This window comes from Strix uralensis, chromosome 20 (assembly GCF_047716275.1).
Source record: "Strix uralensis isolate ZFMK-TIS-50842 chromosome 20, bStrUra1, whole genome shotgun sequence".
In the NCBI taxonomy this organism is placed as follows: Eukaryota; Metazoa; Chordata; class Aves; order Strigiformes; family Strigidae; genus Strix; species Strix uralensis.
In genome coordinates, this window is record NC_133991.1 from 2,647,392 (window position 1) to 2,663,608 (window position 16,217).

Below are 16,217 nucleotides of genomic sequence, written 5' to 3' on the forward strand. Positions count from 1 at the left end.
GGTATCCACTTAGACACATCTCTGTGGATCAGAGCAAGACAGAAATGGAAGAAGCTCCCAGGTGGACAGAAATGGAAGAACCTACCAGCCAGTTCCATCCCTGGCAAGCAACAGGTTCACGTTACATCCATATGCCAGACCTCGAGACCAAGGACACCCATGGAGCAGAACTAGAGTAGCTGTAAGTGGAAGAGCCTTTCCAGGTAACCAACAGCTCTCCAAGGAGCACACACAGCTCTCAATGAGATACAGATGTTGTTTTAATGCCACACTATATCCTAACCAGAAACCTAATCTTAATAAAAGTACTTGCAGAAAGCAAACAGGCAATCTTCAACTACTTCAAACAATTTAATCAAACTCTCCAGCTTTCCCTACAATAAATACATGCGAGGGAAGAAGAAGAAAACGAGACTTCCCACTCCCTCTCCGCATTCATGACAGATTAGACATGCAACATTAGCAGTGTTGCAGAATTACAATGAGCGTTTTACCAAGTAAATCCTGCCCAGATAAGCAAAGAAAGACCGAACACACAAATGACATCCCAGTGTTGCTTCAAGCTCATTGACTCCCCAACAATGACTCTGTATTTAATTGTACTGGGTGTTTCTTAGGCAACAGCAGGCTTTCTTCAGACTCCAAAATGAGACTTGGGAAACAAAGATTTTCACAGAAACAGAGTTCTTCATGAATCTTCTTTAGTTAAACAAGTATGCTGGATAAAAACAAGGTTGTATTTCTTGATTTAACTATTGCCTACCCTAAAGCAAGCCAAGCTCTCTACAGAAGGGAATGTACCAAATGTTGAAAAGGATTTTCCAAAGGGAAGCTCTCTCTTTAAAATGAACAGTCATGATGGGGTAAAATGACCCTGAAATGCTGCCACGAAAGTCAAACTAAACTGACTCTGAGATTAAAAATCTGCTTTTGCTATATGTTGATACCTGCTAAGCTGAAGAGAAGGTGGTCACAGGAGCAAGAGTATTTCCTTTTAATCATCGCACACCTCTGGGCAGCCTTCCCCCAGGGCACGCTTCAGGGGGATAAAGAGCTCAGTTTGTGATCAAAGAGGTTTGGAGGAAAATCCAGACCGAGCCCTTTGAGGTTCATATCTCCTGCTCATTCGCATTCGCCCCGCACCACGCTTATCACGGTTCTCCCTCCCGATTGCTGAGGACAGGCGAACAAAGATACAGGGAGAAGAGATAAGTCTGGGGAAGGAGTGGGCACGTCAAATGCCAGCATTGTCCATAGGCACAAAGCTGCAATTCTCCAAAGGCAGACGGGGGCGGGGGGAGGCAAAGGCTTTGCATAAACACTCTGCTCTCGGGTGGCTTTGGTTGCAACCACAGGAGCGGGGAAGGCAGCAATTTAAAACAAAATTAACATCAAGTTTGCCAGTCTTCCTCACATGGACTCTCCTCTTTGCTGGTGCAAGAAGCATCTGGGTTGAGCGATGCTCTCCGCCCGCAGCCACGTGCTGTCAGACTTCAGCCCTCCGGGCTCCACCGCAGCGGTTTCTTATTGACAAGCTGACATGTGAACAAATATGCATGCGTGTGTGCAGGAAAACATCTGGTGCTTCGGGGCTCTTGGGGGTCAGGGAGCAGGAAAAGGGAAAAAAGAAATGCTTGAGCTCAAACATAATTAGAAGGGCCAGTGAAGAACTTGTTAGAAACAGCAGGAATAATGAGTGGCTGAGATGGGAAGTGGTGGGGTTCGGGCTGTTTGGTGGTTTGGGTTTATTTCTTCTAAGCATTTTAAATAGAAAAGGGACTGATTTGGACTCTGTGGTTCAGCTTATCGTTCAGATTGTTTACAGGTGGAGGCACAGAGGTTTTACTCCTAGAAACATTTGAGACAGCAATTTAGGGAGGATTTACTGTCTCGCAGCGGGTCAGCAGGTCGGGACCCAGCCGGCTCCTGCCAGCAGCAGGCAGGCGAGGCTTCCAGGCTGCCCATCACTCCAAATTACACAGCTCTAGCCTCCATCTCCACCCTCCCGTACCCCGAAGGACCCCACCTTTTCAACCCTAAAGGGCTGCATTTTCTGCATAAGATGGGAAGACACAGGATGTGAAATTTCTGCTGCCTTCAGCATTTCAAGCGCAACCCAGGGGAACGGCACAGAAAAGCCAGCACCAACCCCAGGTCCCAGCAGGAGCAATGACAAGGGGCTCGGGGACAAGTCCCAGGCTATCAAACCACACTTGAAACACATCTTTCCCCTCTGCCCACAGTTATCGCCCACAGGTGAAAAAGCATTTGGCTGTTTACCAGACAGTACCTTCAAAATTCAGATCCCACATGAAAATACTTCTAAATTCAGGATTCAAGTCTCACTAATTACCCAAAAGGGGATGCACTGGGCCAGAACTGGATTCCAGCACAGCTGTAGTCCTCAGCCCAGACCACAGGCTGGTGTCTTTGAGGAATACCAATTAGTGAGATAAATGCAATATTCGAGATGGTTCTCAGGGGAGCTTGAGACTAAGCAGCACACGGGAGACAAGAAGCTCTAGGAATAAACCTGTTATTCTGAGATTTTTGCCAAGCTTTTCTAGAACCTGAATTAACACCAAAGCAAATCTATTTCTTATGTAGGCTGGAAAACCTTCGCAGCTCCTCACATCTTCTAGGAGGAGAATCTCAGGTTTTATTTCTAACGCTCAGCTCACACCATATCTGGTCTGCCCACAAGCAAGTCGCAGTCCAGTAAGGTGGCTTTCCAAGGGAACACTCCATCCATTTGAAAACTTTTAAATTCAAATGAAATACAACGGAGAGACCACCACAACACATTCCTGTTGGTGTCAGTGATTAGTTACCCATAGGCTTTAAGACCAGCACCTCACTTTCAACCTAAATTTGTCTGCTTTCAGTTTTCCATCACTAGCAAAAAGCCACTTCAGAAACTTTCCCCCGCCACGCATCAAGTGCTCATCAGCCAGGTGCACATCTGCACGTGGACCCAAGGCACAGCTGCACAACAGAGGCACTGTGCCAGTTTACAAAAGGGCAATACCTGGCTGCCTGCATCTGAAAATACTTCCAATTGAGGAAAATTGCAGCAGGCTGCAGTTGATCCCTCACAATCCCCTCTTTGCTAGATGAGAAACACTTGACTGGTACAGCACAGAACACTACTTACTTGCCAACACCTGTAAACTAATTAGTGTAGGTTACACAATGACATTTTCCCCACTAAATCCTGCTCTCTTCAGCTAAATGTAGGCTGGCACCTGCTTGAAGGGTTTTTATCAAAATATTGTGAATCAATAGCAAAAAGAAACAGATCCCTTACAGTTTTGTCTCTCATTTAGATCAATGGGATATCAGAGTAAGAGGCGTTTTATGTCCCATTAAATCATGTTTGACGCCGTCCCATTAAATCATGCTCACAAAACTAAGTTTTGAGAGGCTGGGGAAAACCTCCTAACATATGGCACTGTGTTTAATTTAAGGACCTTGCTGAGCTCTCGCTGAGTAGTGTCGCTTGTCCTTAAACAGGGCAGAAAGGGGGTTTTACTCCATCCTTGGTCCAAGGCTCAGACACATCTTTTTTCACTTCAGAAACAGACTGACGGACCGACCACAGACACCAGACCCAGCATAAACCTCTGCCCACCACATCCATGGACCAACTCCCAACATCCTCCCCACCTGCCCCGCAAGGGACCCAGGGAGGCGGACGCATGCAGAGGCCACGGCACTACTGGACTGTGGACACTGTCACTTTTCTTGGGTCCAAGATCTTTATTCTACACAAAGTCCAAGTCTGCAATCGGAAGAGCATGTGAGGAAACACATGAAATAAAATACATTTACAGAGGACGATTTTTACGGTGAATTCTTTGCAGTTACTGCTTTATGTAAGAAGCCATTCAGAAACAAATGAAGGATGAGAAGAGAAGATGGGGGAAGGGGAAATAAGACTGAGTTTATGCTGAACAGCTTGGCATACATCAGGCCCTATTAATCAAGTCAGCCAATTTCAAAACACACACAAAAAAACCCCGTTTTGCTACTATGTATGTTTGTCTGCTGCAGGAATCTGCCTTTGAACCCTCTGATCATTTGTTTTATGCTCACCACACAGCTGTAAATCTACTCTTCAGTGCAGCAAGTGAGATTAGGATGTTTATTGGCTGTCTCAGTATCAGAAAAGGAATATCGTATCATTTACTGCTTCGTGATCCCACAGCAAAAAAATAACCTGGAATCGCAGCAAGCACTCCTGGAGCAAAGAGGCCACAAAATGGCAAGTAACATTTAAAAACCCACTTCTTCCTGCTCAGTGATTTAACATAATCCACTCTATTACTCAATTAATACATATCAACTGTCTTCTCAGGTGCAAAGCTATTTCCATCAACCCCCTAGTGTCACACTGTCCAGTATCAGGCAACTGAGAGCCAAACTCAGATGGTTTCTACACCTTCCCTACCTCAGTGCAAGCCATCTATCAGCACTAATCAGTGCAGCTTATGAACAACCTGGAACATGGACTGCTCAGGTCAAGACAGGAACCCACTTGTTTGATCCTTCAGCTCCAGATCAAACCATGCTTGCAAAGAGCAGACGGTGAACTTCTATGCCAATGGTGTGACTTGATAGACTGTGTATGGTGCATCTTCTCCTGTGGATGACAGGTGCTGTCAGGTAGCACCTTTCACTAAAAAAACAATTTAATGAAAGAGACAACAACGCATTATATTCTTTCAAAGTCCATAACCATGGACAATAGGATCATTATCTCATACTCTGGAAAAAATGAGCCACAGCATTCAGATATTAGTCCAGAGAGGAGCTGGACAGACAGACCTGCGGTTTGCTTTCCTCCCCACATCACAAAGCAGAAATACTGCTAATACTAAGAGATCCAGTAATCACTAATCCTAGATGATGCACCAAAGATTATGTTCATCCCTGGCTCTAGAAATTACCTTCCACTTTCTGCTATATGCCTCACTCAGGCCACCCACTCCTGACAGCACATGCATCTATTTTGCACAGAAACCCAAATCTTCAAGACCGTCACCTAATTCACGCCTTTTGTTCTGCCTCCTTCCCCCCAATTCCAACATAAATATGCCTATGAAAGTTTTAAGTGGAGATTAAATACCATTAAGCAGAAAGTACAGCTGTCCTCATTTCCAGTGAGGAGGCAGAACTCAACAAATCTGAAAAGACTTTTTTGGTCAGATTTGCCCTGATTTTCAAATATGTCCAATGCTTTAAAAGTAATACTTGGATCTAGATAAAAAACAGGCTATCTGAAAATGATTCATCCATAACCTGATTTTTCTAATAATATATTTCTAAAAAAATCACTCCTGATGCCTGTTTTCCAGACTGGAGCCATTTCTCCAACTGAGGGATGGGCTGCAACAACATGCAGAGGTTGTCTGTCAAGATCCAGAGAGACACAAACTGGGAGGAGCATCAGGTGGTAAAGAGCTGAAAAAAGTATCTGCTGCTGCAGACTCAGAATACTGATACTGTTTTTAAATCAGTTTTAAGCAAGGTATAGAAAAATCTAACCTCAAACCCACTGTGCCTTAAAACACTCAGGTAAAACAGTCTCACGATCTGTTTTGAGACATAATTTTGCATTGTTTAGAACCCCACAGTCACAACTTTTTGCCATAAGCTGTTTTCCTCCAGGCTGGTGTCACCTCAACACTACCTGAGGCACAGCTTGGAGCATAAGCAGAGGTTCTGCTTGCGGATTTTGCCATCTGCCCTTTGGTCTGCAAATCAGTGCCCCAAAGCTGATCTCCACCACAGCCCACCAGCACAAAACCTTCTGCAAAGGTCAGTCACTTCCAACTCTACATTCAACTCTGTTCCTTACTGTCTGGGATGCCAACGCAATGGCAAGTGAAGCCAAACAGAAAGTTCCAGAAATGCCAATGAAAAACAAAACCTTCTCACTTAAACATGCCCTACAGCAGAAAGGAAGAAGCAACATGCAGGGGTCTTGGGCAAGACCACGGTGCCTAAGCCAGAGAGCAGAGGGCACATCAGAGCCCTGGGAGAGGACAACCATCTTCCCCCAAGCTGCATTTTTTTCTTAAACACACATCTAATCAGTAACTGAAGAACAAAGATCGAGGGAAAGCCAAAGGCAGTGCAGAGTGTGGGGTCTTACAATATAGTAAGAGGAAGGATATGCCTCCCCCAGCTCCCCATCACTCGCCTGCCCTTGGTTTAAAGCCCTTCCCAAATAAGCTGTAGGTGAGGTCCCCAATCTGAGACAAACCCGTGACCCTGCCTGACAGGCATGCCATGCTCTGGTACGAGCAAATCGTCATGGCTCCAGCACAGACCATCAGCAAGGCAGGTCAGCCGCTCGCCTTGGCAGTGAAACCTTCCTCAGTCATCAGCAAAAGGACAGGTCCTGAGGGGCTCCTAAGAAACCACCGCCAGCTGCAAAAGCAGATCCCACACTTCCAGATGCGGAGACAGAGCAGGACTCAGCTCTGACCCCCAAGCTCCAGTAGCTCGCTATGGGCAACAGCATCAGCACTCCCTTTGTTCAACTGCTCCAGGACTGATGATGCTGTTTTCAAGATAAACGTATGCAAGTGCAGAAAGGCAGCAAAGGCAAGGCAGCCACTGCACGCCAGGCACAAGTACCATCACTGCAAACAGCAAAGGAAAACACCTGAGAGTGTCACTGCAAGAGCAGAGCTCGTCCTGGCAGGCAGGCACAGGAGGAGCTCAGCGTTACACTGCAATTTGTTCACCTCGTAATGCAGCACACACCCCTGCCCCAAGACAGCCAGCAAAGCTCACAGGTACCTTGTCCCCACACACACAATATCCTTGGTTGGAAAGAAAGCATCTCTGTTATTTAGTGCTCCACAAAGCACAGGAAAATTTTACCAACTCCTTACATTCAATAACCAAGAAGAGATAGCAAAACTTTCTATATGCTGTGCACAGCATGCTGAAAATCCCCAAAACACAAAGTCCCACCCTATAGAACAGCACTAGGTAAGACCAATTTCTACTCATTTTGAACATCAGTGCAAGGTAACTTGTTATGAGAAAGTAGCACGTCCTATTTGGAGGCTTAAATGTGGTTCAGGCTTTAAGTTTTCCACTTCCACCAGCACAGGAACTGTCACTGCTTGACAGCTGAAGAGGTGATGAAGAATGATGCACACAACTGCCCAAAAGTGAATTATGGGCACACCAGGAACATAGAAGTCTACTGTAAAACCTTTATAGCACATTAGAGTAAGATTTTCTTGCTTTCCCCCTGCTGACGTCCAGCCCTCCCCTGGCCTACCCATTGCTTTGTGTCCTTCCTCCAGCACGAAGCCACTGAGATTCCCCATCCCTGGAACCCAGTATATGAAGGACACGATGTATAGTGGCTATGTTATAAGCAGGATGGCCAGGCTTTACTCTGCTCTGGATGGATGTCAAGTATGAAAAATACACACAGGAGAAAAGGTCAACTAAATAACAGTAGGCTGCTTTTTTGCGAGCATTGGAACAATTTAACTAGTCTGACTAATGTCTGGCACAGGTAAGAATTAGTAGGGAACATCGTATGAGATAATTTTTGGAAGCACACAGCAATGTGTTATGCTCTTAAGTTAGGGAACACATTGATGGCCACATGCAGGTATTGGACCCACTACTTCTGCCGCCACATGGCAGAGGGTCTCAGAAGCAGAAGCCCTCTGTACTAGCTTTGACAGGTGCTCAGGCTGATTGATGAGCAGTGTATCTATTTAATAACTACATCTTCATTAGCTCTGACACCACACCATTACTCATCTTTGCAGAAATGCCCTTTAGGGCTGTTCAAGACACAGTTCTCCCACACTGCATAAAGATGACATCCCTGCTCCATGTCCTTCTGAAATGCCAACAGCAGGAACCGCCATGGAGAAAGTTGAACACCCATGGTCTGCAGATCATCCCAAGTCTTTAGGGTTGCTCCCACATCCTCTGAAGCTACCCTATGGCTACTAATGGGGATCCTACTGGACCCCTCTCCATCTTTTTTGTGTGAACAAACACTCATGAACTGGGCAGACAGAAATAGGCATGAAAATCTGTGCCAGTTGTATGGTGGCACAAAATAGACAGGGGAACCCCAATCCTACATGCCTGTGGAAGAAGATAGGATACACAAAGAATTTGATGGTTATGATCATGGAGATCACAGTCCTTAAAAGATCCTGATGACAGGTTTTCAAAGATTTCCCCCTCTTCTACATATTAGAGTGGCTAGATTTACACACACACACACACACACACACACACACATATTTTTATTTTTAATTCTGAGCACCCAGTAGTTCCCCCATGTGGCTCCTGACGCACAGTTATTAATCATTTCTTTGCTGGCCATCACACAAAATAAATCCAGCTAACGTGCTTATCAGGAGCTTATCCCTTCCTGACATTTCATTCTTGTATAAGGCTTGAGGGTTTGAATATTTAAATAGGCAAATATTCTTTTGATTAGTGGAATAAATGATTCTTGTTACTTACTGTCCTTAAAAACACTGTTAGCATCATGAAAGTGCTCAACTATGTTGGCACAGCTTTTACAGGGTTTTGTACATTTTCCTATAAAACGTGCTTCAGCAGCAGACAGAGTTCAACTTAATAAGCTCATAAATTTTTAAATGCCTTTCCTACAATGATATATGAAACTGCAACATTAAAGCTAAGGGTGCTTAAGAGACAACTTGGTTAGAATTTCTGCACATTAACTGCAATTCTCCCCAAAATTACTATAATATAGATTGCTGTTTCACTAAGCTCTTATAAAGGCAAGCTGCAGCAAACATTATCTTGCAACTAAAAGAATTATCAATACATCTCTCAGTGCCTAGGAAACTCTGACCCTTTGGTTCCCAAAACCACACTTTCAGAGCACTCCCCAAATATGATGTACCAACAATTTTACTCCATTATAGAGACAGAGCATCAGAACTCTTTTTGGTGGAGCAAGGTCCCAAGAGCAGGTTAACACACAGTGTGGCTTACAATCCCCCAGCCAGCCTATGGGTGCCCATCATCAGGTAGATACATTTCAGGGTAGCGCAAGTGATGACGTCCAATGTACCTGCTTCTTGCATTGAGCCCCCCGGCTCTTTGTCTGCTCCTCATCAGTCCCACAGTGACAAAATACACCAGGACAAGGCAGGGCTAGACACAGACCTTTGCTCTGCATGACTATGTTGCAAAGAGCTGAATAGGACTCCCTCAGGGCCACATCTGGACACCATGAACATCCACAGCACAGCTGGGGACTCTCAGTTTGTCAAGAGTCTTCAGGAGAAGGAGGCTTCTCTCCCCTTAACTAAGGCATCAGTGATTTAAGCACCACATGACGTTGTTCAAAGCTAATGTTATCACTGCTCCAAATGAAGGAGTGCAGAAATTAAGTGGTCAGCCCCAAGGTGCCAGGAAGTCAGCAGGGCTCAGGAACAGAACCCACAGGTCCCGCTGCAATGCCTCTGCCAGTCTGTTGGCCTGTTCCGGGCAAAGCGCATCTGACAGGGAAAAAGTTTAGGAGCATTGTTTTGTCTGTCTCTTTGAAAACAGTCCCCTCCAAACAGAGCTGAATGCTGAATAATGTCAAAATGGGCACGGACTGAAGGAACAGGCTTTGAAAATGGCTGTCTACAGCATTTTACAAGACGGGCATCGTCACATCAAAGAGAGAAGAGCCCTGACCTCCCGTGCGGTGCAGATCCTGAGCTATCAGGCCACGATGCAAGGTCTGCTCTCAACTTCATCACCAAACTGCCGAGCAGACCCTGTGCTTCCAAGAGGAAGGGCTGGCACCGCGCCAGTCAGTGCCCTCAAGCAGAGGAACGCTGACTCTGCTACACAGGGGCAACCAAATCCTCAACAATTACAAGCTTGTAAGTGCTCAGAGACCACGGGATGAAAGGCAGTAATGTGAAATTGTAAATTAACAGTGTATGTTTTGACATTCTCTATTAGAGGTGTCTACTACCCACATAGACAGTCATGCAGGCACAATACTGCCTGTGGCTAATTAAGAGACATCTTAGTCAAAAGTAGAAGCCAAAGCTCTCTTCAAGGTCAATGAAGAGACACTGACATTGCCAAAGGACAATTTATTCCACCCCTCTATCCAAGGTATGAAGTATATCGCAGTCTGGCATAACAGACCGATGTAGCTATTTTTTGGGTAGGTGGAAATGCCTTTTTTTTTCTCTTCATTACAGGCAGACCTTGACTGAACGTTCAGATGGGCCTGTCCAGTGAAGTGAGCCCTTATCCTCCCATCAGAGCCTCCCAGGCCAGTGACTTCAGGGTGGCAATCACATCAGCAAGCTTTACCAACAAGTTCACAGCTCTACTCAGGTATAAAACTGTCACAGCTATAAGCCTTACCTGCCAAATTTAAAATGAAATCCATGGTATATAGCCTTACCATAGGAGCGTCTTACTAGAATAGATCTCATGGGAACTCAAGATTTTGACATGCCCAGTACATACTTAGGGCAATGAATAAGAAAAGTGGCCAATGCTTGTGCTGCCTGGAACACAGGGTGGAACGATGCCATTGCTGGAACAGCTAGTATAAAAATGATGAACTTAAAAGGCACAATGGATTTTTAGAGATAGCTCTTCTTTTCTGTAATAACAGATCCACTCTGCTGATGGGTTTATGAACTGGGAAGATGAAGAGGTTTTTAAACCTTTTTTGTTATGTACAGAAATCACTGTATAAGTTTACTTAACCTCTGCCAGAATTAGATCAGCCTCAGCAGAGGGATGTTGCTCACCCCTGTCTGGCAAACTTCTGCATGGTGGAAGTCACACAAGGAGAGCTCTACAACCCAGAGTCACGGAGCTGGCACCACCGCAACCCACCCCACACACATCCAGACAGCTCAGGCTGCTCACTGACGTCACGGTAACACACCATTTGCTAAGTGACACTTACTGCTTCATTTGGAAAAAAATAAAAAAAAAACAAGTCACAAGCAATAGCAAAATGGTCAAAAAACAGAGGATGAGGCTGATTTCCATTTGCATTTTTACTTGTACTCCAATTTCAGGTACTAGTTAACTGAATGAAATTAACTGGCTATAAATACTGGCGCTCCCTTAATGGTAGGGGACATGAAGCATGGAGAGGTTAATAAACTTGGAAGACCACATAGGTAGGTGGCAATAGAGTTCAAAAGCAATGGCTGGCCACACTGTCTGTACTCTAGTTTTTCATGCAACTTTTTTTTTCTGGTGCAATAAATGCAAAAGGCCAAGGATTCACTCGGGTATGCCAGAAGTTTCCCTTTGTTCCACAGATTAAGACCCATACCACCTGAATAATGTCAAAATTTTAACCACTATTCTATGGTTAAATTTGCTCCTGTACGGCTTTTCTACTGTTACAGGTTGCATTCTCTACCTCTGCCAAAACAAAATACAAGAGAGCAAAACTGGGAGAAAAAGTTAACCACATCAGAGCGCGAGCATAGAAGGAGAAAGGCCATCCAGTTTACTCCAGTGCAAAACAGTAACACCATTTATACACCTCCTAGGCAGGTTAGGAAGGGATCCAACCCAATACAGGCAATCAAGGAAGAGCTGAACTGCTACGGGGTTAAGAAAAAAAAAAAAATCCACTATAATTTTTAGTGATGAGCTGGAGATGCCCTGTTAGCTGGGTATCAGACCTTTTTTGCTATGCCTGACTTTATCTGCAGAGATCCAAATGACAACAGATACACAGCTACCTAGCATAGACACTTTACTTTAGAAAGTCTTTTACTATTACTCAAACCCAGAAAACATGATTTAAGGCTATAGATTTGTTTTCTGCCGCAACAGAGACACTAACAGGAGTATCTAAAGCCTGACACACATGATGTCAGCTCCTTTCTCACCCTGCCACCACCAACAGCCCCCGAAAGAGAAACATGCATACAACAACTTCAGGTTGTAAATACAGACTGCCTTATTGGATGCATTTTTAGGCAGCGGTGGTCATGATATACTTGATATGAGTAGACACAAAACACAAACAGCAAACTTGTACGGACATACATACAGTGACACAAGGTCTACACCTTCCCAACACATACCTGTCATTTACCTACGCACACCAGAAGTTTGGATGTACATCTGCAAACCACACAGTAGAAAAATTCAGGAGCTTTCTTCCCTGTCCTCACCTTATGAATATCATCTGACTTTCACCTGCGTCCCACAAGACTCAACATAAAATCTTCTCCCACCTGCACAAACTTAACACATTAATACACATCCAAGAATTTGCTTTTCTTTTCTGCCTGCAGCCAGTAGCTCTTCACAGATCCCCTCCTGGCCCAGCACATACTCTGCTTTGCCACAGAAAACCAATATGTACTTTGTATTGATGCAGCTGAAAACCTGCGAGGTAAATTCTTACATATCAATGGTGCACTGATTGGATTGAATGATTTACTCATGATTGGGCTGCAAAGCACCGTGGCTGAAATACAATAAGTTATAAATCATGTTACAATCTTCTGCTGGCTGCACACACATGGTGTGTGCACACGCACACAGGCAGGTTCAAGCTTGCTCAGGTTTCCTTAATCCAGTCATACACACTGCTTCTCAGCTGTTTCTTACATATCTGTACTGCTTTTTGTCTTTAAATCTCAGTAGGGAAGCAAAAACCTTGCATATCCTTCTGAACTGGTGACAAGTAATTCCACAAACTAAAGCTATTGATTTCAAACAAGCTTCATTCATGTTCTCCTCACAAAAATAAAGCTTCACCAGGAAATGAATTGATCTTCATTTGGCTTTTGTAAAGATTATGAACAAGCTTAAAAGAAAGCAAGCGTTCCGACTGCTATTCATATTGCCACTTCCTAATCATGCTCCATTCATTGATTGCTTATTTTAGTTTGTATTTTGCTGATTCAGTTGCACATGTCTTCTTGCAAAAGGGATTATCAATATTAAATCAATTGTGTCTACCCTATGAAGTAGATGAAAAAGCAAACAATTTTCTATTATCCAAGCATCTTAAAAGACCTAATGCTGTGTGGTACACTTTAGTGTTTAGGGATTCAGAACACTACATTCTCATAAACTACTTCTGATCATTAAAGCTCTAAAACCCCCCACATATCCCCACAAAATTTGTTTTTTAAAGCACCTACCTTATTTCCATTAAGTACTTTTCAGAAATGTTATGCTTTATATTTTAGAATTAGGGTGTCAAAAATACGCATTACAATTTAAATATTATGGGATATACGGGCATTTCTAAATGCACATTACTTACTCAGCAAGTTCTAACAAGAAGTGATCTACTAAGTTGTAAAAACAGAACGTGCAGAACAGGATTTATTTTTGTGAGGGGCTCTTGTAATAAAGTTATTAGGTTCAGACAGAACTAAGGGACATAAAAGCCAGAGCAATTACAAGTGTCACATCTACTTACCCATCTCTCCCCATGCACAAAAGCTATTTCACACGTACGAAGAAGAAGAGTCACAATCCTCAGTCTAGGATTTATTGAATGGCCACAATTTGGGAACATCAGGGAGGAGAAGAGGAGGAAAATTCAGTAATGATCTCTAAAATTATTTCAAAGGATTCATGCTCTGTGGTTGACTATCGTTTGAAACAAACCACTGACCGCAGGACAAGCTCACCCACTGCCCGGGTCACCCATCCCAGTGAGCTGCGCACGTTCAGACCCGCAGCTCAAGGCAACAACCCTCCGGCCATGTGAGCCAACACACCAGACTGCCGTGGATGCTGGAACACTAAGTGAGTGACTTCAGGACTGCTGCTGTCAGACACCAGTGTTTCACTCGTATCTCTGCTTGGTTTGGCTATGAATATGCAACCTATTTAAAAGCTCCCATGGCAATAGAAAAGCTCTCTGCAATACATGGAAGCAGATCCATGGCACAAACACACAAGCTTGGATTCCTTTGGAAGCCAACTTAGAAGTGTATCCAAAGCTTAATTTGGTTCATTCTTTTTCATAAGTATACTTTAGTCAGAATTATTTATGATAATGCAGGTATTTTTCAGTGCTGGAGTTCAGAAGAGCACAAAAGAAAGCTGTTAAATTATACTGATCCCATCCTCTACCAGAGCATGCATTTGATACTTATGTTTACATTAGCAGATGTTTTATAGCACACTTCACACATAGGAGTCTTCTCTGAAGCATCATGTTCCCAACTTACAAGAATAGGGAATAATTTTGTAGTCGGGAAAGGAAAACGACAATTAGTGGAATCTATCACATAAAAAAAAAAAATAGGTACCGTGTATATAAATCCATGGTCACAGCATTTCAAGACTGCACTATGCAGCATAACAATAGTAAGAGAACCTTATAAGAGCCACTAAACAAACTCTAGAGTTACTTTCCCAAAAGCACTTTCTTATTGAGTTTAAAGCTGATGTTGGGACTTCGAAGCACCAAAGGCTTTTGACACACTTCTGACTCCATACACAGCATGCACGGTTGTCAGACAAAGTACAGTTAAATGACCTTGACTTCAAAAGAAAGTTATCCTATGTCCCTATCTAAATCCAGAATAGAAATAAAAAATAAAACCCTAAACTTTTCGCCAGGAAGTCAGACTCTTTCAGCTCTAGGTTGATTTTTCATAGCTCTCAGCGGAGCTAATGCTACCTGCCTGCACGTGTGTGCCATGGAGCTGGCTCCGTCTAAGAGGTCACAGTAGCAGGGATAAAAAAATTAGCAACAAATACCAAGCACAGCTGGAAAAGTGTGTCTTTAGAGACTTGACTTGCCCAGTTTTCAAGAAAAAGAATTACTGAAAGTCCAATAACAATCTCTCCATACACGCGTACTAGTATGCCTGAGGAATAAAGATCAATAGCAGTATTTATTCAATAGCACGCTAGTTTGTATTAGTACCAGAAAAGCAATGCAGCAATAAAGCAGCTTTTTCCTCTTGTGCAAATCATCTAAAAGTCACCAAGAGTTGCAGCACCATCCCTGGGGAGGCAGGTGGTGCACATGGCTCCCCCAGTGCCCCGCAGCGCCTGCACGCACAACACAGCAGCAGTGACTTCTCACATCTCAAGTGCCTTGATGATGCCAGAGAAAGAAAAAACAAAATTTTTTCAGGTCTGAAGCTGGGTTTGCAAGTACCTTCGTACTCCCATGATCTTCAGCGCATGGAGAGGACAGATTCAGCACAACCTCAAGCATTCCTTTGGAAAGCACCAGGAACATGTGCAGCCTGGCAGAATAAAAATGCCTAAAGCCACACAGAGATCAGACAGATTGGGCAGGATGGCATGCACGGAGAGAAAATATCCAGCGACCTGTCTCTGAACTGCAAAACTGCAAATCCAGTTTGGATGAGCCTTCTCCTGGATGACGCTTCCTTTATGCCAGAGCTTTGACTCTGATACTCACTGCTCGATTTCTTCACTTGCTCTCGCAGAAAATTTTCAGCGAGTACTGGAAAATGTTCCTTTTCCTTTTTTACGGCTGAAGCCATAAAAAGCCAAGGGCAAGAGTGTTTTTTACACAACACTGGATCAGACCCACAACTATCTAGTAGGAGAGAAGATACACAACTAGTTCTGATTTTTTCCTGGAGATGAAAATATCCTTTAATACACTCCCACATGCTATTCAAACAGAATCTCACATCTGAAACAGTCATGGTGTTTTTCCTTCTTATGCTGTCTTGACTCCTTGCTAGTTTTTCCTTCAGTTATTTGATGAAGAAGAATCACTATATTTTGCCTCTCTTTTCCTTGCTGTTGTTCGTATGTAGGATTGCAAAAAAACCACAAAACAAAAACGTCTTTTAAAAGGTAAAATAATGTATTGTGCATGCAAGAGAAAAAGAGCTCTTTTGACCTCCTTTGTTTGCAATAAACAGCAGTGACTACAAATAAACAGTCATGAAACTCTTGTTTCCCAGCAAATATCACCAGCATAATTCAAGTAGTTTGTTTTTGTCTCCTCAAGCTCTGTCCTTTTCCTTAGACTCATTTCATCAAGCCTGGCTAAACACCCTAGGGCTAAGTAACTGGCATCATATCACAAATGTGCAACTCCAGGAATGTTCCAGCTACTAAAAACTTGAGGAAACCACTAATAAAAAGCTCTCTCCCTTGCCTCAATAATATTTGCAGATGTCAGCCATGTCTACCAAAAATAATATGCTCGTTTGGGGAGAGGCAGAAGG

General features: G+C 43.7%; 1 protein-coding gene across 1 annotated transcript in view; it reads right to left on the reverse strand.

Moving 5' to 3' along the window:
* GALNT17 (polypeptide N-acetylgalactosaminyltransferase 17) overlaps positions 1-16,217 on the reverse strand; it is a 225,158-nt gene that overhangs the window by 146,308 nt on the left and 62,633 nt on the right. The window lies entirely within an intron of this gene.